Source organism: Pseudophryne corroboree, unplaced genomic scaffold (genome assembly GCF_028390025.1).
Source record: "Pseudophryne corroboree isolate aPseCor3 unplaced genomic scaffold, aPseCor3.hap2 scaffold_191, whole genome shotgun sequence".
Taxonomy (NCBI): Eukaryota; Metazoa; Chordata; class Amphibia; order Anura; family Myobatrachidae; genus Pseudophryne; species Pseudophryne corroboree.
This window is the reverse complement of record NW_026968548.1, coordinates 569,136-594,938: the sequence shown is the minus strand read 5'-3', so window position 1 is coordinate 594,938 and position 25,803 is coordinate 569,136. Positions and strand designations below refer to the sequence as shown.

At 47.5% G+C, this 25,803-nt stretch overlaps 16 non-coding genes and 1 pseudogene across 16 annotated transcripts; 9 read left to right on the top strand and 8 right to left on the bottom strand.

Annotated features, from left to right (window-relative positions):
- Nucleotides 1-5,818: 5,818 nt before the first annotated feature.
- On the top strand, nt 5,819-5,982 carry LOC135003897 (U1 spliceosomal RNA). The gene has a single exon (XR_010204775.1). It is a non-coding gene; the product is annotated as a U1 spliceosomal RNA (small nuclear RNA).
- A 152-nt stretch (nt 5,983-6,134) lies between these two features.
- Nucleotides 6,135-6,269, top strand: LOC135004157 (U1 spliceosomal RNA; annotated as a pseudogene).
- Nucleotides 6,270-6,971: 702 nt separating this feature from the next.
- On the top strand, nt 6,972-7,135 carry LOC135003848 (U1 spliceosomal RNA). Its single transcript, XR_010204729.1, has one exon. It is a non-coding gene; the product is annotated as a U1 spliceosomal RNA (small nuclear RNA).
- A 152-nt stretch (nt 7,136-7,287) lies between these two features.
- LOC135004053 (U1 spliceosomal RNA) lies at nt 7,288-7,450 on the top strand. Its single transcript, XR_010204922.1, has one exon. It is a non-coding gene; the product is annotated as a U1 spliceosomal RNA (small nuclear RNA).
- A 671-nt stretch (nt 7,451-8,121) lies between these two features.
- LOC135003855 (U1 spliceosomal RNA) lies at nt 8,122-8,285 on the top strand. Its single transcript, XR_010204736.1, has one exon. It is a non-coding gene; the product is annotated as a U1 spliceosomal RNA (small nuclear RNA).
- Nucleotides 8,286-8,437: 152 nt separating this feature from the next.
- On the top strand, nt 8,438-8,600 carry LOC135004144 (U1 spliceosomal RNA). The gene has a single exon (XR_010204992.1). It is a non-coding gene; the product is annotated as a U1 spliceosomal RNA (small nuclear RNA).
- Nucleotides 8,601-9,271: 671 nt separating this feature from the next.
- Nucleotides 9,272-9,435, top strand: LOC135003834 (U1 spliceosomal RNA). Its single transcript, XR_010204715.1, has one exon. It is a non-coding gene; the product is annotated as a U1 spliceosomal RNA (small nuclear RNA).
- Nucleotides 9,436-14,541: 5,106 nt separating this feature from the next.
- LOC135004192 (U5 spliceosomal RNA) lies at nt 14,542-14,657 on the bottom strand. The gene has a single exon (XR_010205030.1). It is a non-coding gene; the product is annotated as a U5 spliceosomal RNA (small nuclear RNA).
- Nucleotides 14,658-14,939: 282 nt separating this feature from the next.
- On the bottom strand, nt 14,940-15,056 carry LOC135004217 (U5 spliceosomal RNA). The gene has a single exon (XR_010205054.1). It is a non-coding gene; the product is annotated as a U5 spliceosomal RNA (small nuclear RNA).
- Nucleotides 15,057-15,326: 270 nt separating this feature from the next.
- LOC135004166 (U5 spliceosomal RNA) lies at nt 15,327-15,442 on the bottom strand. The gene has a single exon (XR_010205004.1). It is a non-coding gene; the product is annotated as a U5 spliceosomal RNA (small nuclear RNA).
- Nucleotides 15,443-15,586: 144 nt separating this feature from the next.
- LOC135003955 (U1 spliceosomal RNA) lies at nt 15,587-15,750 on the top strand. The gene has a single exon (XR_010204834.1). It is a non-coding gene; the product is annotated as a U1 spliceosomal RNA (small nuclear RNA).
- Nucleotides 15,751-19,637: 3,887 nt separating this feature from the next.
- Nucleotides 19,638-19,750, bottom strand: LOC135004222 (U5 spliceosomal RNA). Its single transcript, XR_010205059.1, has one exon. It is a non-coding gene; the product is annotated as a U5 spliceosomal RNA (small nuclear RNA).
- Nucleotides 19,751-20,025: 275 nt separating this feature from the next.
- On the bottom strand, nt 20,026-20,141 carry LOC135004202 (U5 spliceosomal RNA). The gene has a single exon (XR_010205040.1). It is a non-coding gene; the product is annotated as a U5 spliceosomal RNA (small nuclear RNA).
- Nucleotides 20,142-20,416: 275 nt separating this feature from the next.
- Nucleotides 20,417-20,532, bottom strand: LOC135004191 (U5 spliceosomal RNA). Its single transcript, XR_010205029.1, has one exon. It is a non-coding gene; the product is annotated as a U5 spliceosomal RNA (small nuclear RNA).
- Nucleotides 20,533-22,990: 2,458 nt separating this feature from the next.
- LOC135004210 (U5 spliceosomal RNA) lies at nt 22,991-23,106 on the bottom strand. The gene has a single exon (XR_010205048.1). It is a non-coding gene; the product is annotated as a U5 spliceosomal RNA (small nuclear RNA).
- A 270-nt stretch (nt 23,107-23,376) lies between these two features.
- Nucleotides 23,377-23,492, bottom strand: LOC135004165 (U5 spliceosomal RNA). Its single transcript, XR_010205003.1, has one exon. It is a non-coding gene; the product is annotated as a U5 spliceosomal RNA (small nuclear RNA).
- Nucleotides 23,493-23,636: 144 nt separating this feature from the next.
- Nucleotides 23,637-23,800, top strand: LOC135003943 (U1 spliceosomal RNA). Its single transcript, XR_010204822.1, has one exon. It is a non-coding gene; the product is annotated as a U1 spliceosomal RNA (small nuclear RNA).
- Nucleotides 23,801-25,803: the final 2,003 nt, after the last annotated feature.

The following is a 25,803-nucleotide window of genomic DNA, read 5'->3' as shown; positions in this document are numbered from 1 at the left end:
TGTAGTATGCTGAGCACAACAATGCAGCACAAGACAATGAGCAGTGATACTGAGCACTGATGAGGATACTACTGAGAACTGACACTGAGCAGGAGAGACACACTACTAGTATTACTGAGCAGCAATAAGTATCCACTGATACTGAGCACTGATATTGAGATTTCCACTGAGAGAACATAGCCACGTCCTCTCCGCTCTCTCTTCAATGCACGAGTAAAAATGGCGGCAACGCGCAGCTCTTTATATGGAATCCGAATCTCGCGAGAATCCGACAGCGGGATGATGACATTTTCCCTTGTTCAGGTTTTCCGAGTCAGGCGGGAACAACCGAGCCTGCCTCGTACCAGTGTAAACCACGTGGAGTTCGTGGGGAATTCGGTTCTCGGAGAACCGAACCCGCTCCTCTCTACCTTATACCCATCAATTTTTTTTATTTTCAATCTAAGCCCCTGCAGTTTTCTGTAAGCATCTGCTTTGCTATGATGATCAACAAGTCACAAGGGCAAACACTCAGGGCTTGAGGCGTAGATCTTAGGACCAGCTGCTACAAGCATGGCAGAGGTGTCACTATCACTGGTGACACCCAGAGAGGTGGCGAGGGAGATTGTAATGCAGTGCGCGCAGATAAGTAGCGCAATGGTAAAAAGGAGGCATGGTTTCATAGGTAGGGGCGTGGCCTGGTGGCCTGAATCTACATTTTGTTGCTCCGGGTGTCCCGGGGGTTGGGGGCTGCACCGGGGACTAGTGTGTGAGCGGTGCTGGCTCCTGCACAGTGACATGGCATGGCCACTAGAGATGTGCACCGGAAATTTTTCGGGTTTTGTGTTTTGGTTTTGGGTTCGGTTCCGCGGCCGTGTTTTGGGTTCGAACGCGTTTTGGCTAAACCTCACCGAATTTTTTTTGTCGGATTGGGGTGTGTTTTGGATTCGGGTGTTTTTTTCAAAAAACCCTAAAAAACAGCTTAAATCATAGAATTTGGGAGTCATTTTGATCCCAAAGTATTATTAACCTCAATAACCATAATTTCCACTCATTTTCAGTCTATTCTTAACACCTCACACCTCACAATATTATTTTTAGTCCTAAAATTTGCACCGAGGTCGCTGGATGACTAAGCTCAGTGACCCAAGTGGCCGACACAAACACCTGGCCCATCTAGGAGTGGCACTGCAGTGTCACGCATGATGGCCCTTCCAAAAAACACTCCCCAAACAGCACATGACGCAAAGAAAAAAAGAGGCGCAATGAGGTAGCTGTGTGACTAAGCTCAGCGACCCAAGTGGCCGACACAAACACCTGGCCCATCTAGGAGTGGCACTGCAGTGTCACGCAGGATGGCCCTTCCAAAAAACACTCCCCAAACAGCACATGACGCAAAGAAAAATAAAAGAAAAAAGAGGTGCAAGGTGGAATTGCCTTGGGCCCTCCCACCCACCCTTATGTTGTATAAACAGGACATGCACACTTTAACCAACCCATCATTTCAGTGACAGGGTCTGCCACACGACTGTGACTGAAATGACGGGTTGGTTTGGACCCCCACCAAAAAAGAAGCAATTAATCTCTCCTTGCACAAACTGGCTCTATAGAGGCAAGATGTCCACCTCATCATCCTCCGATTCATCACCGTGTACATCCCCCTCCTCACAGATTATCAATTCGTCCCCACTGGAATCCACCATCTCAGCTCCCTGTATACTTTGTGGAGGCAATTGCTGCTGGTCAATGTCTCCACGGAGAAATTGATTATAATTCATTTTAATGAACATCATCTTCTCCACATTTTCTGGAAGTAACCTCGTACGCCGATTGCTGACAAGGTGAGCGGCGGCACTAAACACTCTTTCGGAGTACACACTTGTGGGAGGGCAACTTAGGTAGAATAAAGCCAGTTTGTGCAAGGGCCTCCAAATTGCCTCTTTTTCCTGCCAGTATACGTACGGACTGTCTGACGTGCCTACTTGGATGCGGTCACTCATATAATCCTCCACCATTCTTTCAATGGTGAGAGAATCATATGCAGTGACAGTAGACGACATGTCCGTAATCGTTGGCAGGTCCTTCAGTCCGGACCAGATGTCAGCATCAGCAGTCGCTCCAGACTGCCCTGCATCACCGCCAGCGGGTGGGCTCGGAATTCTGAGCCTTTTCCTCGCACCCCCAATTGCGGGAGAATGTGAAGGAGGAGCTGTTGACCGATCAAGTTCCGCTTGACTTGATAATTTTCTCACCAGCAGGTCTTTGAACCCCTGCAGACTTGTGTCTGCCGGAAAGAGAGATACAACGTAGGTTTTAAATCTAGGATCGAGCACGGTGGCCAAAATGTAGTGCTCTGATTTCAACAGATTGACCACCCGTGAATCCTGGTTAAGCGAATGAAGGGCTCCATCCACAAGTCCCACATGCCTAGCGGAATCGCTCTGTCTTAGCTCCTCCTTCAATGTCTCCAGCTTCTTCTGCAAAAGCCTGATGACGGGAATGACCTGACTCAGGCTGGCAGTGTCTGAACTGACTTCACGTGTGGCAAGTTCAAAAGGTTGCAGAACCTTGCACAACGTTGAAATCATTCTCCACTGCGCTTGAGACAGGTGCATTCCACCTCCTATATCGTGGTCAGATGTATAGGCTTGAATGGCCTTTTGCTGCTCCTCCATCCTCTGAAGCATATAGAGGGTTGAATTCCACCTCGTTACCACTTCTTGCTTCAGATGATGGCAGGGCAGGTTCAGGCGTTTTTGGTGTTGCTCCAGTCTTCTGTACGTGGTGCCTGTACGCCGAAAGTGTCCCGCAATTCTTGTGGCCACCGACAGCATCTCTTGCACGCCCCTGTCGTTTTTTAAATAATTCTGCACCACCAAATTCAAGGTATGTGCAAAACATGGGACGTGCTGGAATTTGCCCAGATATAATGCACGCACAATATTGCTGGCGTTGTCCGATGCCACAAATCCACAGGAGAGTCCAATTGGGGTAAGCCATTCTGTGATGATCTTCCTTAGTTGCCGTAAGAGGTTTTCAGCTGTGTGCGTATTCAGGAAAGCGGTGATACAAAGCGTAGCCTGCCTAGGAAAGAGTTGGCGTTTGCGAGATGCTGCTACTGCTGTTCTTGCGGCGGGAGTCAATACATCTACCCAGTGGGCTGTCACAGTCATATAGTCCTGAGTCTGCCCTGCTCCACTTGTCCACATGTCCGTGGTTAAGTGGACATTGGGTACAACTGCATTTTTTAGGACACTGGTGAGTCTTTTTCTGAGGTCTGTGTACATTTTCGGTATCGCCTGCCTAGAGAAATGGAACCTAGATGGTATTTGGTACCGGGGACACAGTACCTCAATCAAGTCTATAGTTGGCTCTGAAGTAATGATGGATACCGGAACCACGTTTCTCACTGCCCAGGATGCCAAGGCCTCAGTTATCCGCTTTGCAGCAGGATGACTGCTGTGATATTTCATCTTCCTTGCAAAAGACTGTTGGACAGTCAATTGCTTGGTGGAAGTAGTAAAAGTGGTCTTACGACTTCCCCTCTGGGATGACCATCGACTCCCAGCAGCAACAACAGCAGCGCCAGCAGCAGTAGGCGTTACACTCAAGGATGCATCGGAGGAATCCCAGGCAGGAGAGAACTCGTCAGAATTGTCAGTGACATGGCCTGCAGGACTATTGGCATTCCTGGGGAAGGAGGAAATTGACACTGAGGGAGTTGGTGGGGTGGTTTGCGTGAGCTTGGTTACAAGAGGAAGGGATTTACTGGTCAGTGGACTGCTTCCGCTGTCGCCCAAAGTTTTTGAACTTGTCACTGACTTATGATGAATGCGCTGCAGGTGACGTATAAGGGAGGATGTTCCGAGGTGGTTAACGTCCTTACCCCTACTTATTACAGCTTGACAAAGGCAACACACGGCTTGACACCTGTTGTCCGCATTTCTGTTGAAATACTTCCACACCGAAGAGCTGATTTTTTTGGTATTTTCACCAGGCATGTCAATGGCCATATTCCTCCCACGGACAACAGGTGTCTCGCCGGGTGCCTGACTTAAACAAACCACCTCACCATCAGAATCCTCCTTGTCAATTTCCTCCCCAGCGCCAGCAACACCCATATCCTCCTCATCCTGGTGTACTTCAACACTGACATCTTCAATCTGACTATCAGGAACTGGACTGCGGGTGCTCCTTCCAGCACTTGCAGGGGGCGTGCAAATGGTGGAAGGTGCATGCTCTTCACGTCCAGTGTTGGGAAGGTCAGGCATCGCAACCGACACAATTGGACTCTCCTTGTGGATTTGTGATTTTGAAGAACGCACAGTTCTTTGCTGTGCTTTTGCCAGCTTAAGTCTTTTCATTTTTCTAGCGAGAGGCTGAGTGCTTCCATCCTCATGTGAAGCTGAACCACTAGCCATGAACATAGGCCAGGGCCTCAGCCGTTCCTTGCCACTCCGTGTGGTAAATGGCATATTGGCAAGTTTACGCTTCTCCTCCGACGATTTTTATTTAGATTTTTGAGTCCTTTTTTTACTGATCTTTTGTGTTTTGGATTTTACATGCTCTGTACTATGACATTGGGCATCGGCCTTGGCAGACGACGTTGATGGAATTTCATCGTCTCGGCCATGACTAGTGGCAGCAGCTTCAGCACGAGGTGGAAGTGGATCTTGATCTTTCCCTATTTTTGGAACCTCAACATTTTTGTTCTCCATATTTTAATAGGCACAACTAAAAGGCACCTCAGGTAAACAATGGAGATGGATGGATACTAGTATACTTATGGATGACGAGTGACTGACGACACAGAGGTAGCTACAGCCGTGGACTACCGTACTGCGTCTGCTAGTATAGAGATGATAATTAATGATATAAAAAAAAAATATATATAACTACTGTAGGTATATATAATATAATGACGGACCTGGTGGACACTGTCAGCAGACTGCTAAACTACTAGTATGAAGAAGATAGAAAAAAACTTCCACCACAGGTAGGTAGGTATACAATTATGGATGAGCACTGACGACACAGAGATAGCCACAGCCGTGGACTACCGTACTGCGTCTGCTAGTATAGAGATGATAATTAATGATATAAAAAAAAATATATATAACTACTGTAGGTATATATAATATAATGACGGACCTGGTGTAATTCAGATCTCTTTGTCTCAGGTCTCTCTCCAGCCTAGTTTGCTGTCTGTTTCCACTTCTCTTTTCTTGAGCCGCTGCCTTCTATGCCCTTGTGCACTCTCCTGACTTCTCCTGTCTGCTTACTTTGTGCCTTCCAACGCACAATGCAAACTACAGGTAGTGCTGCAGGGCCCACACCCTTTTACCTTGCCTTACAGAGCAGCTCTGGAGCTGTTACAGTGCCCAGCTGCAGCAAGAAATCAGCTTGAATGCTTCAGGTGCTGGGGCATAGCCAACAAGAGCCCCACACCGACGGAGGGTGGAGGTGTTTAATGCAAACTAGGGGTCAGCCAAGCGCCGCAAAAGGCCGCCATGCCCTGCATGCCCCTTTTCTCTTTTCATAAGCAGACGAGGGTTGAAGCCAACTTTGACCCACTGCTTGGATGACATCACCATATGCAAATCCATCTGCGGCAGGCCTTCCCCCAGGAATGCTTGCACTAGTTGTTGCATTTGGTTTGTTGTTTGGGGGTGCTTCAGTATTAGGCAGCCTTCTGCCCTCCCATGTTCATCTGAAAATATGTGTTCTCCCTGCAGTTGTTGTCCCCAGATGAGAGTTCCCTTGTGCTGCCTCAGTTGAATCTCCTTTACTTGACAGAGATGTGCCTGAGCAGCGGCCCTCCCCAGCCCTATCCCAAATCATACTTATTTTGCATAGGAGATAACATGGTCATGAAGATTGTTCTCCCAGGGTTAGGTTCATTCATTGCATTCTGGGTATGCTGACCTCTGTGATTTCCCCAAATGTGGGAAACTCAACTGCATTATTTGTGGTAGTGGGGGACTGTGTTTGTGCTTTCCTCTGGTCAGCTCTGGTAAAAGTCAGATTTCTTTGTCTCAGATCTTCCTCTAGCCTTGTTCTTCTTTCAAGAGTTCCCTTGTGCTGCCTCAGTTGGATCTCCTTCACTTGACAGGGGGGTGCCCGAGCAGCGACCCTCCCCAGCTCTAGCCCAACTCCTACTTACCTGCCAGGTTAGATACTATGATCATGAAGTTGCTGCTCCCAGGGCAAGGCTCACCCATTACACTCTGGGTGTGCTGCCCCTGCGATTTCCCCAAATGTGGGAAACTTGTCTGCATAATTTGTGTTTCCCCTAGTCGGCTCTCATATAATTCAGATCTCTTTGTCTCAGGTCTCTCTCCAGCCTAGTTTGCTGTCTGTTTCCACTTCTTTTTTCTTGAGCCCCTCCCTTCTACACCCTTGTGCACTATCCTGACTTCTCCTCCTGTCTGCTTACTTTGTGCCTTCCGATGCACAATGCAAACTACAGGTAGTGCTGCAGGGCCCACACCCTTTTACTTGCCTTACAGAGCAGCTCTGGAGCTGTTACAGTGCCAAGCTGCTGAAAGAAATCAGCTTGAATGCTTCAGGGGCTGGGGCATGGCCAACATGAGCCCCACACCGAAGGAGGGTGGGGGTGTTTAATGCGAACTAAGGGTCATCCAAGCGCCGCAAAAGGCCGCCCTGCCCTGCATACCCCTTTTCTCTTTTCATATGCAGATGAGGGTTCCAGCCAACTTTGGCCCACTGCTTGGATGACATCACTGTATGCAAATCCGTCTTCTGCAGACCTTCCCCCTGGAATGCTTGAACTAGTTGTTGCATTTGGTTTGTTGTTTGGGGGTGCTTCAGTATTAGGCAGCCTTCTGCCCTCCCATGTTCATCTGAAAATATGTGTTCTCCCGGCAGTTGTTGTCCCCAGATGAGAGTTCCTTTGTGCTGCCTCAGTTGAATCTCCTTTACTTGACAGAGATGTGCCTGAGCAGCGGCCCTCCCCAGCCCTTTCCCAAATCATACTTATTTTGCATAGGAGATACCATGGTCATAAAGATTGTTCTCCCAGGGTGAGGTTCATTCATTGCATTCTGGGTATGCTGACCCCTGTGATTTCCCCAAATGTGGGAAACTCAACTGCATTATTTGTGGTAGTGGGGGACTGTGTTTGTGTTTTCCTCTGGTCAGCTCTGGTAAAAGTCAGATTTCTTTGTCTCAGATCTTCCTCTAGCCTTGTTCTTCTTTCGAGAGTTCCATTGTGCTGCCTCAGTTTGATCTCCTTCACTTGACAGGGGGGTACCCAAGCAGCGACCCTCCCCAGCTCTAGCCCAACTCCTACATACCTGCCAGGTGAGATACTATGATCATGAAGGTGCTTCTCCCAGGGCAAGGCTCACCCATTGCACTCTGGGTGTGCTGCTCCTGCGATTTCCCCAAATGTGGGAAACTTGACTGCATAATTTGTGTTTCCCCTGGTCGGCTCTCGTATAATTCAGATCTCTTTGTCTCAGGTCTCTCTCCAGCCTAGATTGCTGTCTGTTTCCACTTCTCTTTTCTTGAGCCGCTGCCTTCTATGCCCTTGTGCACTCTCCTGACTTCTCCTGTCTGCTTACTTTGTGCCTTCCAACGCACAATGCATACTACAGGTAGTGCTGCAGGGCCCACACCCTTTTACTTGCCTTTCAGAGCAGCTCTGGAGCTGTTACAGTGCCCAGCTGCTGCAAGAAATCAGCTTGAATGCTTCAGGGGCTGGGGCATAGCCAACATGAGCCCCACACCGACGGAGGGTGGAGGTGTTTAATGCGAACTAAGGGTCATCCAAGCGCCGCAAAAGGCCGCCATGCCCTGCATACCCCTTTTCTCTTTTCATATGCAGATGAGGGTTCCAGCCAACTTTGGCCCACTGCTTGGATGACATCACCGTATGCAAATCCGTCTTCTGCAGACCTTTTCCCAGGAATGCTTGTACTAGTTGTTGCATTTGGTTTGTTGTTTGGGGGTGCTTCAGTATTAGGCAGCCTTCTGCTCTCCCATGTTCATCTGAAAATATGTGTTCTCCCTGCAGTTGTTGTCCCCAGATGAGAGTTCCCTTGTGCTGCCTCAGTTGAATCTCCTTTACTTGACAGAGATGTGCCTGAGCAGCGGCCCTCCCCAGCCCTATCCCAAATCATACTTATTTTGCATAGGAGATACCATTGTCATGAAGATTGTTCTCCCAGGGTGAGGTTCATTCATTGCATTCTGGGTATGCTGACCCCTGTGATTTCCCCAAATGTGGGAAACTCGACTGCATTATTTGTGGTAGTGGGGGACTGTGTTTGTGCTTTCCTCTGGTCAGCTCTGGTAAAAGTCAGATTTCTTTGTCTCAGATCTTCCTCTAGCCTTGTTCTTTTTTCGAGAGTTTCCTTGTGCTGCCTCAGTTGGAGCTCCTTCACTTGACAGGGGGGTGCCCGAACAGCGACCCTCCCCAGCTCTAGCCCAACTCCTACTTACCTGCCAGGTGAGATACTATGATCAGGAAGGTGCTTCTCCCAGGGCAAGGCTCACCCAATGCACTCTGGGTGTGCTGCTCCTACGATTTCCCCAAATGTGGGACACTTGATTACATAATTTGTGTTTCCTCTGGTCGGCTCTCGTATAATTCAGATCTCTTTGTCTCAGGTCTCTCTCCAGCCTAGTTTGCTGTCTGTTTCCACTTCTCTTTTCTTGAGCCGCTCCCTTCTATGCCCTTGTGCACTATCCTGACTTCTCCCGTCTGCTTACTTTGTGCCTTCCAAAGCACAATGCAAACTACAGGTAGTGCTGCAGGGCCCACACCCTTTTACTTGCTTTACAGAGCAGCTCTGGAGCTGTTACAGTGCCCAGCTGCTGCAAGAAATCAGCTTGAATGCTTCAGGGGCTGGGGCATAGCCAACATGAGCCCCACACCGAAGGAAGGTGGAGGTGTTTAATGCGAACTAGGGGTCATCCAAGCGCCGCAAAAGGCCGCCATGCCCTGCACACCCCATTTTTATTTTCATATGCAGACGAGGGTTGAAGCCAACTTTGACCCACTGCTTGGATGACATCACCATATGCAAATCCATCTGCTGCAGGCCTTCCCCCAGGAATGCTTGCACTAGTAGTTGCATTTGGTTTGTTGTTTGGGGGTGCTTCAGTATTAGGCAGCCTTCTGCCCTCCCATGTTCATCTGAAAATATGTGTTCTCCCTGCAGTTGTTGTCCCCAGATGAGAGTTCCCTTGTGTTGCCTCAGTTGAATCTCCTTTACTTGACAGAGATGTGCCTGAGCAGCGGCCCTCCCCAGCCCTATCCCAAATCATACTTATTTTGCATAGGAGATACCATGGTCATGAAGATTGTTCTCCCAGGGTGAGGTTCATTCATTGCACTCTGGGTATGCTGACCCCTGTGATTTCCCCAAATGTGGGAAACTCGACTGCATTATTTGTGGTAGTGGGGGACTGTGTTTGTGCTTTCCTCTGGTCAGCTCTGGTAAAAGTCAGATTTCTTTGTCTCAGATCTTCCTCTAGCCTTGTTCTTCTTTCAAGAGTTCCCTTGTGCTGCCTCAGTTGGATCTCCTTCACTTGACAGGGGGTGCCCGAGCAGCAATCCTCCACAGCTCTAGCCCAACTCCTACTTACCTGCCAGGTGAGATACTATGATCTTCAGTGTTAGGGCAATCAGGATGTGGAATTCCCTGCCAGGGAAGGTGGTAATGGCGGACTCTGTAATTGGATTTAAAAAAGGAATGGATACATTTCTGAATGAAAAAGCTATCCAAGGTTATAATACTTAAAATATCAACATGGTTAATCCGGGGGTAACATGAGTTATAGTAGTTAACTAGTCATAAGACATTATTCAGCAAGTATGTAGAATCATCACAACTTAAAACAGGTTGAACACGATGGGCAATTTGCCTCTATTCAACCTCAAAAACTATGTTACTATATGTTACTATATTACTATGTTACTGTAGTATACAGAACACCACAATGTAATGAGCAGTGATAGTGAGCACTGATGAGGATACTAGAACTGACACTGAGCAGCAAGATGCAGCACTGGACTATTAGTAATGTACTGTAGTATGCTGAGCACCACAATGCAGCACAAGACAATGAGCAGTGATACTGAGCACTGATGAGGATACTACTGAGAACTGACACTGAGCAGGAGAGACACACTACTAGTATTACTGAGCAGCAATAAGTAACCACTGATACTGAGCACTGATATTGAGATTTCCACTGAGAGAACATAGCCACGTCCTCTCCGCTCTCTCTTCAATGCACGAGTAAAAATGGCGGCAACGCGCAGCTCTTTATATGGAATCCGAATCTCGCGAGAATCCGACAGCGGGATGATGACATTTTCCCTTGTTCAGGTTTTCCGAGTCAGGCGGGAACAACCGAGCCTGCCTCGGACCAGTGTAAACCACGTGGAGTTCGTCGGGAATTCGGTTCTCGGAGAACCGAACCCGCTCCTCTCTACCTTATACCCATCAATTTTTTTATTTTCAATCTAAGCCCCTGCAGTTTTCTGTAAGCATCTGCTTCGCTATGATGATCAACAAGTCACAAGGGCAAACACTCAGGGCTTGAGGCGTAGATCTTAGGACCAGCTGCTACAAGCATGGCAGAGGTGTCACTATCACTGGTGACACCCAGCACAAGGGAACTCTCGTCTGGGGACAACAACTGCAGGGAGACCACATCTGTTCAGATGAACATGGGAGGGTGGAAGGCTGCCTAATATTGAAGCACCATCAAATATCAAACCATATGCAACAACTAGTACAAGCATTCCAGGGGGAAGGTCTGCAGAAGACGGATTTGCATACGGTGATGTCATCCAAGCAGTGGACCAAAGTTGGCTGGAACCCTCATCTGCATATGAAAAGAGAAAAGGGGCATGCAGGGCATGGCGGCCTTTTGCGGTGCTTGGATGACCCCTAGTTCGCATTAAACACCCCCACCCTCCTTTGGTGTGGGGCTCATGTTGGCCATGCCCCATCCCCTGAAGCATTCAAGCTGATTTCTTGCAGCAGCTGGGCACTGTAACAGCTCCAGAGCTGTTCTGTAAGGCAAGTAAAAGGGTGTGGGCCCTGCAGCACCACCTGTAGTTCGCATTGTGCGTTGGAAGGCACAAAGTAAGCAGACGGGAGGAGAAGTCAGGATAGTGCGCAAGGGCATCCTTTTCTCTTAGTCCGTAGAGAATGCTGGGGTCACATTAAGAACCATGGGGTATAGACGGGATCCGCAAGAGACATGGGCACTTTAAGACTTTCAAAGGGTGTGAACTGGCTCCTCCCTCTATGCCCCTCCTCCAGACTCCAGTTATAGGAACTGAGCCCAGGGAGACGGACATTTCGAGGAAAGGATTTATTGTTAAACTAAGGTGAGCATCTTACCAGCTCACACCTTAAGCATGCCGCAGAACGTGGCATTCAACAGAACACAAGCCAACGGCATGAACAATTGCAGCAAAAAGCTGACCAGAACCATAACACAACATGTGTATAACCACAAGTAATAACTGCAGACACAGTATGGACTGGGACGGGTGCCCAGCATCCTCTACGGACTAAGAGAAAAGGATTTACCGGTAGGTATTAAAATCCTATTTTCTCATACGACCTAGAGGATGCTGGGGTCACATTAAGAACCATGGGGTTATACCAAAGCTCTTGAACGGGTGGGAGAGTGCGTACGACTCTGCAGCACCGAATGACCCAACTTGAGGTTATCATCAGCCAAGGTATCAAACTTGTAAAACTTAGCAAAAGTGTTTACTAAATAGCTGCTCGGCAAAATTGCAATGCCGAGACTCCCCGACCAGCTGCCCAGGATGAACCCACCTTTCTAGTAGAATGGGTCTTCACCTATTTCAGTAACGGCAATCCTGCCGTGGAATGAGCATGCTGAATCTTACCACAGATCCAGCGCATAATGGTCTACATGGAAGCAGGACACCCAATCCTGTTGGGAGCATACAGGACAAACAGAGCCTCTGTTTTCCTAATCTGAACCGTTCTGGTGACATAAATTTTCAAAGTTCTGACCACAGCCAGAGACTTTGACTCAACGAAGGTGTCAGTGGCCAAAGGCACCATGTGGAAAGATGAACCACCTTCGGCAGAAATTGTTGACGTGTCCTCAATTCTGCTCTATCTTCATGAAAGATCAAATAAAGGCTCTTGTGATACTGCATGGTTTGTACTGTTTTCCATGTGCTCCCAGATCTTTCAAGCAAGTAGCATGGTCAAGAAAGTTCTGTTTGAAAAGTAACAACATTTACTGTCATTGTTATAGAATTTGGGAGAAAAAACAAGAAGAAATCTGCACTGTTGACGCACTGGACAGAATGAATGAATCATAAAATATAACCTTTATTAAGTATGTATTAAAATTGGATAAATATTAATATTATTATCCCAAACTGCAGTGAAACATAAAGGTTAAAATCACAGAACTAACATACATGTGCATAAGAAGAATAAAGAGATGTGAAAAAAAGGTTTAAAAAGCGTGTCCGTGTGTGATTATTTTTGAAGGCACAACCCTGGCGGGGTTGTTTATATAGATATATATGTTGCTAATAATCACTTTCTAGCGTAATGTTATTAAATAGCTGTTAGTATCTATGTCGTCAGGTACCACTGGGTCGTATCCTATATACTCCCTTCACTCAATAGGGGTTACCTCCCGGGAAGCCATCCCCATTGGCGAATTTGTGGGGGTGATTGAGTATAACCGGTAAGCTAACCTCCAATTTGTGGGGTGCTTAGGTAGATGGGGATCACTTATTTCTCTGTGTCCCCTAAGACTATATTCCTAAATTCAATACCATAGGGGGATAGCTTTCTATATCGGATAAGGAATCACTTGATAGGGAAATCTCTATGCATCATGGAAAGATCATATTTATTAATATCCAAACTAAAAAAATGATGAATAGCTTTAATTTAGCTGTTTAGATATAGTTAATTGGCGAGATATACCAACAGGTGCGGTTGCCTTAAGGAATATGGCAATTCCAATATAAATAGCAGCCCTCCTTCATATAATCAGCCAGATCTTATTAAATCTGGTCCAGATATAGCCGTTCAGATATACTTAATTGACAACATATATCAATCGGTGGGGTTGCCTTAAGGAATATAGCAATTCCAATTCTCATATAAATAGCAACCTTCCTTCATATATTCAGCCAGATCTTATTTAATCTGATCTAGGCGTAGGCAATAATGCTTTCCTTAGAGGTATAGCCACCTCAATTCTTATTAGGAAGCAAAGTGTCTGTCATAATGGTTTATCCAATTCATCTAAGAAATAATATATTCCATGTGTCAGAGATTCATTACTCTCTATTTACACTGTTAAAGAGTTAATTCTTATTATGTTACAGTGTAATGAAATTATCATATAGGGAGATGTGGCAATTCCATGTGCTATATATATAATAACCCTTAGTGGTCCAGATTCCACAATGAGGAATTTTCTTATAAACCGCTGAAACACACAGCTGTTTGACTGACTTCCAAATATATCTATCTCACTTTGTAACAGTCTTATGATAGAGAAACTGTTACATATTCGGTCACTTAGTTATCTAAAGGTAAACAGACTCAGTGTGAGGGTAATATAATATATCAAATGCGCTGTCAATAATCGTGGTAACTGGTGTAATAATGTGGTATATTGAGTATGCTAGTAAGGCATATAACTGCTCTCCAGCCTTTAAGTGTTACCAATCAATTTGTTACACTGTAAAGGATTTATGGTGTCCTGTTAGGACATGCAGCTGCTAGGCTGACTCAAAGATTTATCCATTTGTAACAATTATGTAACAGTTATATACATGTTACTGGTATTACATAGAAATAGTATGACACAGGCCAGCAGTCCCATGTGTCTAGATTCCACAATAGGAGATTTTCTTTGTCTTATAAACTGCTGGAACACACAGCTGCTAGACTGACTTCAAATATATATATTACTTTGTAACAGTCTTATAGTAAAGAGACTGTTACACACTGTCATTTAGTTATCTCAAGGTTAGCAGATTCTGTGTGAGGATAGTGTTCTGTTAGAACATGCAGCTGCTAGGCTGACTCATAGAAAATGTATCCATTTGTAACAAATGACACATACAGCATTAAATTAATATCTATAGCAGCCCATGTGACATCTCTACTCTTATCATAATTGTCTGGTTATTGCCAATCTGGACAGCAGGAGTGATATATATTCACTAGTCCCAATATCCCATCATATAAATATACCCACACTGATATACTTTCTTATCAAGAGTTATTAGTAGCTATCTGTATGCACTTTAGACATTGTAATTGCTAAGTGACATCATATCTAGTGTATTCCTTTCTTATAGCTCAGCTTCTATTCCCTATTAGTGGAGACTAACAGCTAACATCATAATCATATATTTTTGTTTTATAACATTTCACATGAGTCAAATACACGAGGACACGCCGTGCCCTACACGCGTGTTTCACTGCATCTATGGCAACTTACATTAAAGCTAACAAGAAAGCACACTCGTTCTGTCTTTAAACAGATAAAAGAAACCCCAATAATATGGGGCATGCAAAAATTTAGATAAAACTCAGTTTTGCTCCTCTCCACGGAAATCTTTAGTAAAAGGCTAAAGATTTGTTCGTTCTGAAGAGAAACCAGAGCATGACCAAGATTCCACCTGTCGCCTGAGTGCCATGCCAGCAGTCCTCATTCAGCTCAAAGTGAGCACCCAATATGAAAGAAAGCAGATTTCTCACCAGGCTTCCCCTTGCTATAAGCATGGTTTGTACTCTTTTCCATGTGCTCCCAGATCTTTCAAGCAATTAGTATGGTCAAGAAAGTTCTGCTTGAAAAGAAACAGACATTTACTGTCATTGTTATACAAATAAACTTACATTAAAGCCAACAAGAAAGCTCACTCGTTCTGTCTTTAAACTGATAAAAGAAACCCCAATAATATGGGGCATGCAAAAATTGAGATAAAACTCAGTTTTGCTCCTCTCCACGGATAATCTTTAATAAAAGGCGAAAGATTTGTTCATTCTGAAGAGAAACCAGAGCATGACCAAGATTCCACCTGTCGCCTGAGTGCCATGCCAGCAGTCCTCATTCAGATCAAAGTGAGCGCCCAATTTGAAAGAAAGCAGATTTCTCACCTGGCTTCTCCTTGCTATAAGCATGGTTTGTACTGTATTCCATGTGCTCCCAGATCTTTCAAGCAAGTAGCATGGTCAAGAAAGTTCTGTTTGAAAAGAAACAAACATTTACTGTAATTTCTATGCAAATGAGCTTTCATTAAAGCACACTCATTCTATCTTTAAACCGATAAAAGAAACCCCAAAAAGATGGGGCATGCAAAAATTGAGGTAAAACTCAGTTTTGCTCCTCTCCACGGAAATCTTTAGTAAAAGGCGAAAGATTTGTTCGTTCTGAAGAGAAACCAGAGCATGACCAAGATTTTCATCTGAAAATATGTGTTCTCCCTGCAGTTGTTGTCCCCAGATGAGAGTTCCCTTGTGCTGCCTCAGTTGAATCTCCTTTACTTGACAGAGATGTGCCTGAGCAGCGGCCCTCCCCAGCCCTATCCCAAATCATACTTATTTTGCATAGGAGATACCATGGTCATGAAGATTGTTCTCCCAGGGTGAGGTTCATTCATTGCATTCTGGGTATGCTGACCCCTGTGATTTCCCCAAATGTGGGAAACTCGACTGCATTATTTGTGGTAGTGGGGGACTGTGTTTGTGCTTTCCTCTGGTCAGCTCTGGTAAAAGTCAGATTTCTTTGTCTCAGATCTTCCTCTAGCCTTGTTCTTCTTTCGAGAGTTCCCTTGTGCTGCCTCAGTTGGATCTCCTTCACTTGACAGGGGGTGCCCGAGCAGCAATCCTCCACAGCTCTAGCCCAACTCCTACTTACCTGCCAGGTGAGATACTATGATCTTCACTGTTAGGGCAATCAGGATGTGGAATTCCCTGCCAGGAAAGGTGGTAATGGCGGACTCTGTAATTGGATTTAAAAAAGGAATGGATACATTTCTGAATGAAAAAGCTATCCAAGGTTATAATACTTAAAATATCAACATGGTTAATCCGGGGGTAACATGAGTTATAGTAGCTAACTAGTCATAAAACATTATTCAGCAAGTATGTAGAATCATCACAACTTAAAACAGGTTGAACACGATGGGCAATTTGCCTCTATTCAACCTCAAAAACTATGTTACTATATGTTACTATATTACTATGTTACTGTAGTATACAGAAAACCAAAATGCAATGAACAGTGATAGTGAGCACTGATGAGGATACTAGAACTGACACTGAGCAGCAAGATGCAGCACTGGACTATTAGTAATGTACTGTAGTATGCTGAGCACCACAATGCAGCACAAGACAATGAGCAGTGATCTGAGCACTGATGAGGATACTACTGAGAACTGACACTGAGCAGGAGAGACACACTACTAGTATTACTGAGCAGCAATAAGTAACCACTGATACTGAGCACTGCTATTGAGATTTCCACTGAGAGAACATAGCCACGTCCATTCCGCTCTCTCTTCAATGCACGAGTAAAAATGGCGGCAACGCGCAGCTCTTTATATGGAATCCGAATCTCGCGAGAATCCGACAGCGGGATGATGACATTTTCCCTTGTTCAGGTTTTCCGAGTCAGGCGGGAACAACCGAGCCTGCCTCGGACCAGTGTAAACCACGTGGAGTTCGTGGGGAATTCGGTTCTCGGAGAACCGAACCCGCTCCTCTCTACCTTATACCCATCAATTTTTTTATTTTCAATCTAAGCCCCTGCAGTTTTCTGTAAGCATCTGCTTCGCTATGATGATCAACAAGTCACAAGGGCAAACACTCAGGGCTTGAGGCGTAGATCTTAGGACCAGCTGCTACAAGCATGGCAGAGGTGTCACTATTACTGGTGACACCCAGAGAGGTGGCGAGGGAGATTGTAATGCAGTGCGCGCAGATAAGCAGCGCAATGGTAAAAAGGAGGCATGGTTTCATAGGTAGGGACGTGGCCTGGTGGCCTGAATCTACATTTTGTTGCTCCGGGTGTCCCGGGGGTTGGGGACTGCACCCGGGGACTAGTGTGTGAGCGGTGCTGGCTCCTGCACAGTGAAAAGGCATGGCCACCCAGCATGACGCCTCCCTTCTTGACCATGCTGTAATTGCAGTCGCACTGCAGTTCAGCGTGATCATAAAAAATGGTGTAGCCTCCTGCTGGTGCAGACTGTATGTGCGCGCAGGAAGCCGCCACCATTTTTGTGATCACAGCGGCTGAATGTGATGTCATACAGCCGCTGTGACCACGCCCCCTGTGTCTCCTCCATTGCAGACCCCATTTTGAAGCCTTGCACCCGCACCGCTCCATCCCTCACTTGGAAAAGGAGTGTTGCTGACCCACCTATCCCCCCCCCCCGCCCCGATTGACAGGCAGAGGCGATCGCATTCTCTGCGGGGTGCCGCAGAAAATGCAGGCACATGCGTATGCTCTTAGCAATTTTTGCAGTTGGATCGCTTATTGTGATTGCAATCCAACCTGAATCAGGCCCTATTACCTATCACAATGCGCTGCGGGCAGTACAAAATTGGGTTAATATAGGAGAAAAACCCCCAGACCTGTGCTCCTTAACTGTACCTGGTGGCTAGTGGAGCGGCTGCCCAGTAATCAGTGTCCACGCCAGTGCGCACACGGTCCACCCCCTACGGCCACGCTTCCCTTCAACAGCGGCCTCGTGATCCGGAAGGGTGGTGTGTGTGTGACTGACCTTAGGATGAAACCGGAGCCTCCGCTGCAGTGACCCAGCAACCAGGGCCCCCCCCCCCCCCCCCCCCCCCCCCCCCCCCCCCCCCCCCCCCCCCCCCCGGGAGTATACAGCGTCGCTGGGAGTGATGAAGCTGCAGTAAAGATGTCTATTAGACCTAGCCTGCTGCAGCCCTTGTAGATTCTCATAAAACAAGTTCTTCTTTTCTTGTCAAAATTTATAGCTAAGAATAGGCTGCCTGAGGCAGGCCCCTGTTAAGTGGCCTGCTACTGAAGGCACCAACTACAAACTGAGCTCCCTGTTCATGGAAGCGGGGTTATAGAGGAGAATGCACTGAGCATCTTGGGAACAGTCAAAAGCTTTGAGCCGGTTGGTGCCTCAGATCAAGATCCTACTCTACACCCCAATGTGAATCCTTGTGGAGTCCAGTGTACCCCACAGAAGAAATTAATGTGTCACACCCATTGGCAGCAACCTTAGAATAGCTGCTGACGGGCACAATTGAGAATGGAAGGGGGGGGGGGGACATTTGAATCCAGCACATAAATGCAATTCAAATATGTAATTTGTACCTTCCTATTTTAAAATATAATGGATGAACCTCACCCTGTGAGAACAATCTTCATGATCAAGAAATCTCATATGCAAAATAAGTATGAGTTGGGATAGGGCTGGGGAGGGTGTCTGCTCTGGCAGCCCCTCCCCCGTCAAGTTAAGGAGATTCAACTGAGGAAGCACAAGGGAACTCTCGTCTGGGGACAACAACTGCAGGGAGACCACATCTTTTCAGATGAACATGGGAGGGCGGAAGGCTGCCTAATACTGAAGCACCATCAAATATCAAACCATATGCAACATCTAGTACAAGCATTCCTGGGGGAAGGTCTGCAGCAGACGGATTTGCATACAGTGATGTTATCCAAGCAGTGGGCCAAAGTTGGCTGGAACCCTCATCTGCATATGAAAAGAGAAAAGGGGCGTGCAGGGCATGGCGGCCTTTTGCAGTGCTTGGATGACCCCTAGTTCTCATTAAACACCCCCACCCTCCTTTGGTGTGGGGCTCATGTTGGCCATGCCCCATCCCCTGAAGCATTCAAGCTGATTTCTTGCAGCAGCTGGGCACTGTAACAGCTCCAGAGCTGTTCTGTAAGGCAAGTAAAAGGGTGTGGGCCCTGCAGCACCACCTGTAGTTCGCATTGTGCGTTGGAAGGCACAAAGTAAGCAGACGGGAGGAGAAGTCAGGATAGTGCGCAAGGGCATCCTTTTCTCTTAGTCCGTAGAGGATGCTGGGGTCACATTAAGAACCATGGGGTATAGACGGGATCCGCAAGAGACATGGGCACTTTAAGACTATCAAAGGGTGTGAACTGGCTCCTCCCTCTATGCCCCTCCTCCAGACTCCAGTTATAGGAACTGTGCCCAGGGAGACGGACATTTCGAGGAAAGGATTTATTGTTAAACTAAGGTGAGCATCTTACCAGCTCACACCTTAAGCATGCCGCAGAACGTGGCATTCAACAGAACACAAGCCAACGGCATGAACAATTGCAGCGTGGCCTAAGTAAAAGGGGGTGTGACTTCGCGGGAGGACCCGCGATCGCGAGTCACGCCCCCGTTTTCGGCACTGAGGGGGCATGCCCAGCGCTCTGTGAGCCGCTGGCATGCCACCTCTCCCTCTGACTTCAGTGAATAGACGCTGTGCGCATGCGCACAGCGTCTATTCACCGCTGCTCTGCTAAGCAGGGCAGCGACAGACAGAGCCTCCCAACTGTCCTCCCCACCGCGGGACACTGCGGCCCGCAGGTGGGACAGCGGGACAGTCCCCAAAAAACGGGACTGTCCCGCGAAAATCGGGACAGTTGGGAGGTATGATATGGGGCATGCAAAAATTGAGATAAAACTCAGTTTTGCTCCTCTCCACGGAAATCTTTAATAAAAGGCGAAATATTTGTTAGTTCTGAAGAGAAACCAGAGCATGACCAAGATTCCACCTGTCGCCTGAGTGCCATGCCAGCAGTTCTCATTCAGCTGAAAGTGAGCACCCAATTTGAATGAAAGAAAGCAGATTTCTCACCAGGCTTACCCCTGCTATAAACATGGTTTGTACTCTTTTCCATGTGCTCCCAGATCTTTCAAGCAATTAGTGTGGTCAAGAAAGTTCTGTTTGAAAAGAAACAAACATTTACTGTAATTTCTATGCAAATGAGCTTACATTAAAGCACACTCGTTCTATCTTTAAACAGATAAAATAAAACCCCAATAAGATGGGGCAAGGAAAAAATGAGATAAAACTCAGTTTTGCTCCTCTCCACGGAAATCTTTAGTAAAAGGCGAAAGATTTGTTCGTTCTGAAGAGAAACCAGAGCATGACCAAGATTCCACCTGTCGCCTGAGTGCCATGCCAGCAGTTCTTATTCAGCTCAAAGTGAGCACCCAATTTGAAAGAAAGAAAGCAGATTTCTCACCAGGCTTCCCCTAGTTATAAACATGGTTTGTATTTTTTTCCATGTGTTCCCAGATCTTTCAAGCAATTAGTATAGTCAAGAAAGTTCTGTTTGAAAAGAAACAAACATTTACTGTCATTTCTATGCAAATGAGCTTACATTAAAGCACACTCGTTCTATCTTTAAACCGATAAAATAAAACCCCAATAAGATGGGGCATGCAAAATTTGAGATAAAACTCAGTTTTGCTCCTCTCCACGGAAATCTTTAGTAAAAGGCGAAAGATTTGTTCGTTCTGAAGAGAAACCAGAGCATGACCAAGATTCCACCTGTCGCCTGAGTGCCATGCCAGCCAGGGCCGGCTCCAGGCCTACTAGCACCCTGAGCGAGAAAATGTAAAAGTGCCCCCCCCCCATGCGCGCGCCGAAGGCGCGCGCGCCCTTGGAAAAGTGGGCGTGGCCTCTTGAAAAAGTGGGCGTGGTCTCGTCCCCCAGCAGTGCCAGCTACACATGACATGCCCTCCAGCAGTGCCAGCTACACGTGCTAGTGTTCACTTTTTAGGGCAGGTTGCTGATCACAGGGAGGGCACATTTTTAAGTTAGGTGGGCAAAATGATGTACATACTGTAATGCTTGTTGTTCCCATTTCCACACGCTAAAGCATGGACAGTGCGCGCCGAAGGCGCGCAGCAAAAATTTAGGGGAGTTACTTCGTGGGGAAGGTGCGTAGCCACATTATAGTGGCAATTCACATTACACCACACAGTAGTGCAGCTAATACACATTGCACCAGGTAGAACCTCCTATAAGAGCACGTTAGACACATTGCGCCAGGTAGAGCACTGAGACACACTGCCCAGCCACAGACGCCTAGCGGGAACACTACATGATATGCCCCCCAGCAGTGCCAGCTACACATGACATGCCCCCCAGCAGTGCCAGCTACACGTGACATGCCTCCCAGCAGTGCCAGCTACATAAATGGCCACACAGTTCCAGATGGATAAATGCCCCCACAGCGCAGATATGCCCCCACAGTGCCACATACATTAATGCCCTCACAGTGCAAGATATGCCCCCACAGTGCAAGAAATGTCCCCACAGTGCAAGAAATGCCCCCACAGTGCAAGAAATGCCCCCACGGTGCCAGATACATAAATGCCCCCACGGTGCCAGATACATAAATGCCCCCACGGTGCCAGATACATAAATGCCCCCACGGTGCCTGATACATAAATGCCCCCACGGTGCCAGATACATAAATGCCCCCACGGTGCCAGATACATAAATGCCCCCACGGTGCCAGATACATAAATGTCCCCACGGTGCCTGATACATAAATGCCCCCACGGTGCATGATACATAAATGCCCCCACGGTGCATGATACATAAATGCCCCCACGGTGCCTGATACATAAATGCCCCCACGGTGCCTGATACATAAATGCCCCCACAGAGCCAGATAAATGCCCCCACAGTGCCAGATATGTCCCCACAGTGCCAGATATGCCCCCACAGTGCCAGATATGCCCCCACGGTGCCAGAAATGCCCCCACAGTGCCAGATAAATGCCCCCAGTGCCAGATAAATGCCCCCACAGTGCCAGATAAATGCCCCCACAGAGCCAGATAAATGCCCCCACAGTGCCAGAAATGCCCCCACAGTGCCAGAAATGCCCCCACAGTGCCAGATATGCCCCCACAGTGCCAGATATGCCCCCACAGTGCCAGATATGCCCCCACAGTGCCTGATATGTCCCCACAGTGCCAGAAATGCCCCCACAGTGCCAGAAATGCCCCCACAGTGCCAGATAAATGCCCCCACAGAGCCAGATAAATGCCCCCACAGAGCCAGATAAATGCCCCCACAGTGCCAGAAATGCCCCCACAGTGCCAGAAATGCCCACACAGTGCCAGAAATGCCCCCACAGTGCCAGAAATGTCCCCACAGTGCCTGATATGCCCCCACAGGGCCAGATATGTCCCCACAGTGCCAAATATGCCCCCACAGAGCCAGATATGCAATGCCCCCACAGTGCCAGAAATGCCCCCACAGTGCCAGAAATGCCCCCCACAGAGCCAGAAATGCCCCCACAGTGCCAGAAATGCCCCCACATAACCAAAAATGCCCCCTGTGTGCCAGAAATGCCCCCACAGTGCGGATCTCCCCCCCCCCCCCCAAAAAAAAATACCTGCGGCGCTGGGGAGGAGTACTGCTGTCCGCCTGTGTGGGAGCGCTGGCGGGCGGGCGGGAAGCCGGGCGAGTGAGCCTGAGCCTGGGTCCGGGCTGGCGGGCGGGTGGGCGGCCACTTGTGCAGGCGGGCTATGCGCGGCGCCGGCGTCTGACGTTAGATACCGGCGCCGCGCAGCGCGCATACACAGCGCGACCGCCAAATGCTGCAGCAGCACACACACAGGGCCGGCTCCAGCATCGAATATGGCGGCGCCAGCGCGAGGCGCCCATTAAGGGTGGCGCCCTGCGCGGCCGCTCTATTCGAACATGCCTAGAGCCGGCCCTGATGCCAGCAGTCCTCATTCAGCTCAAAGTGAGCACCCAATTTGAAAGAAAGAAAGCAGATTTCTCACCAGGCTTCCCCTTGCTATAAGCATGGTTTGTACTCTTTTCCATGTGCTCCCAGATCTTTCAAGCAATTAGTATGGTCAAGAAAGTTCTGCTTGAAAAGAAACAGACATTTACTGTCATTGTTATACAAATAAACTTACATTAAAGCTAACAAGAAAGCACACTCGTTCTGTCTTTAAACTGATAAAAGAAACCCCAATAATATGGGGCATGCAAAAATTGAGATAAAACTCAGTTTTGCTCCTCTCCACGGAAATCTTTAATAAAAGGCGAAATATTTGTTAGTTCTGAAGAGAAACCAGAGCATGACCAAGATTCCACCTGTCGCCTGAGTGCCATGCCAGCAGTCCTCATTCAGATCAAAGTGAGCGCCCAATTTGAAAGAAAGCAGATTTCTCACCTGGCTTCTCCTTGCTATAAGCATGGTTTGTACTGTATTCCATGTGCTCCCAGATCTTTCAAGCAAGTAGCATGGTCAAGAAAGTTCTGTTTGAAAAGAAACAAACATTTACTGTCATTTCTATGCAAATGAGCTTTCATTAAAGCACACTCATTCTATCTTTAAACCGATAAAAGAAACCCCAAAAAGATGGGGCATGCAAAAATTGAGGTAAAACTCAGTTTTGCTCCTCTCCACGGAAATCTTTAGTAAAAGGCGAAAGATTTGTTCGTTCTGAAGAGAAACCAGAGCATGACCAAGATTTTCATCTGAAAATATGTGTTCTCCCTGCAGTTGTTGTCCCCAGATGAGAGTTCCCTTGTGCTGCCTCAGTTGAATCTCCTTTACTTGACAGAGATGTGCCTGAGCAGCGGCCCTCCCCAGCCCTATCCCAAATCATACTTATTTTGCATAGGAGATACCATGGTCATGAAGATTGTTCTCCCAGGGTGAGGTTCATTCATTGCATTCTGGGTATGCTGACCCCTGTGATTTCCCCAAATGTGGGAAACTCGACTGCATTATTTGTGGTAGTGGGGGACTGTGTTTGTGCTTTCCTCTGGTCAGCTCTGGTAAAAGTCAGATTTCTTTGTCTCAGATCTTCCTCTAGCCTTGTTCTTCTTTCGAGAGTTCCCTTGTGCTGCCTCAGTTGGATCTCCTTCACTTGACAGGGGGTGCCCGAGCAGCAATCCTCCACAGCTCTAGCCCAACTCCTACTTACCTGCCAGGTGAGATACTATGATCTTCACTGTTAGGGCAATCAGGATGTGGAATTCCCTGCCAGGGAAGGTGGTAATGGTGGACTCTGTAATTGGATTTAAAAAAGGAATGGATACATTTCTGAATGAAAAAGCTATCCAAGGTTATAATACTTAAAATATTAACATGGTTAATCCGGGGGTAACATGAGTTATAGTAGCTAACTAGTCATAAAACATTATTCAGCAAGTATGTAGAATCATCACAACTTAAAACAGGTTGAACACGATGGGCAATTTGCCTCTATTCAACCTCAAAAACTATGTTACTATATGTTACTATATTACTATGTTACTGTAGTATACAGAAAACCAAAATGCAATGAAGAGTGATAGTGAGCACTGATGAGGATACTAGAACTGACACTGAGCAGCAAGATGCAGCACTGGACTATTAGTAATGTACTGTAGTATGCTGAGCACCACAATGCAGCACAAGACAATGAGCAGTGATACTGAGCACTGATGAGGATACTACTGAGAACTGAAACTGAGCAGGAGAGACACACTACTAGTATTACTGAGCAGCAATAAGTAACCACTGATACTGAGCACTGATATTGAGATTTCCACTGAGAGAACATAGCCACGTCCATTCCGCTCTATCTTCAATGCACGAGTAAAAATGGCGGCAACGCGCAGCTCTTTATATGGAATCCGAATCTCGCGAGAATCCGACAGCGGGATGATGACATTTTCCCTTTTTCAGGTTTTCCGAGTCAGGCGGGAACAACCGAGCCTGCCTCGGACCAGTGTAAACAACGTGGAGTTCGTGGGGAATTCGGTTCTCGGAGAACCGAACCCGCTCCTCTCTACCTTATACCTATCAATTTTTTTATTTTCAATCTAAGCCCCTGCAGTTTTCTGTAAGCATCTGCTTCGCTATGATGATCAACAAGTCACAAGGGCAAACACTCAGGGCTTGAGGCGTAGATCTTAGGACCAGCTGCTACAAGCATGGCAGAGGTGTCACTATCACTGGTGACACCCAGAGAGGTGGCGAGGGAGATTGTAATGCAGTGCGCGCAGATAAGCAGCGCAATGGTAAAAAGGAGGCATGGTTTCATAGGTAGGGGCGTGGCCTGGTGGCCTGAATCTACATTTTGTTGCTCCGGGTGTCCCGGGGGTTGGGGGCTGCACCCGGGGACTAGTGTGTGAGCGGTGCTGGCTCCTGCACAGTGAAAGGGCATGGCCACCCAGCATGACGCCTCCCTTCTTGTCCATGCTGTAATTGCAGTCGCACTGCAGTTCAGCGTGATCATAAAAAATGATGTAGCCTCCTGCTGGTGCAGACTGTATGTGCGCGCAGGAAGCCGCCACCATTTTTGTGATCACAGCGGCTGAATGTGATGTCATACAGCCGCTGTGACCACGCCCCCTGTGTCTCCTCCGTTGCAGACCCCATTTTGAAGCCTTGCCCCCGCACCGCTCCATCCCTGACTTGGAAATGGAGTGTTGCTGACCCACCTATCCCCCCCCCCCCCGCCCCGATTGACAGGCAGAGGCGATCGCATTCTCTGCGGGGTGCCACAGAAAATGCAGGCACATGCGTATGCTCTTAGCAATTTTTGCAGTTGGATCGCTTATTGTGATTGCAATCCAACCTGAATCAGGCCCTATTACCTATCACAATGCGCTGCGGGCAGTACAAAATTGGGTTAATATAGGAGAAAAACCCCCAGACCTGTGCTCCTTAACTGTACCTGGTGGCTAGTGGAGCGGCTGCCCAGTAATCAGTGTCCACGCCAGTGCGCACACGGTCCACCCCCTACGGCCACGCTCCCCTTCATCAGCGGCCTCGTGATCC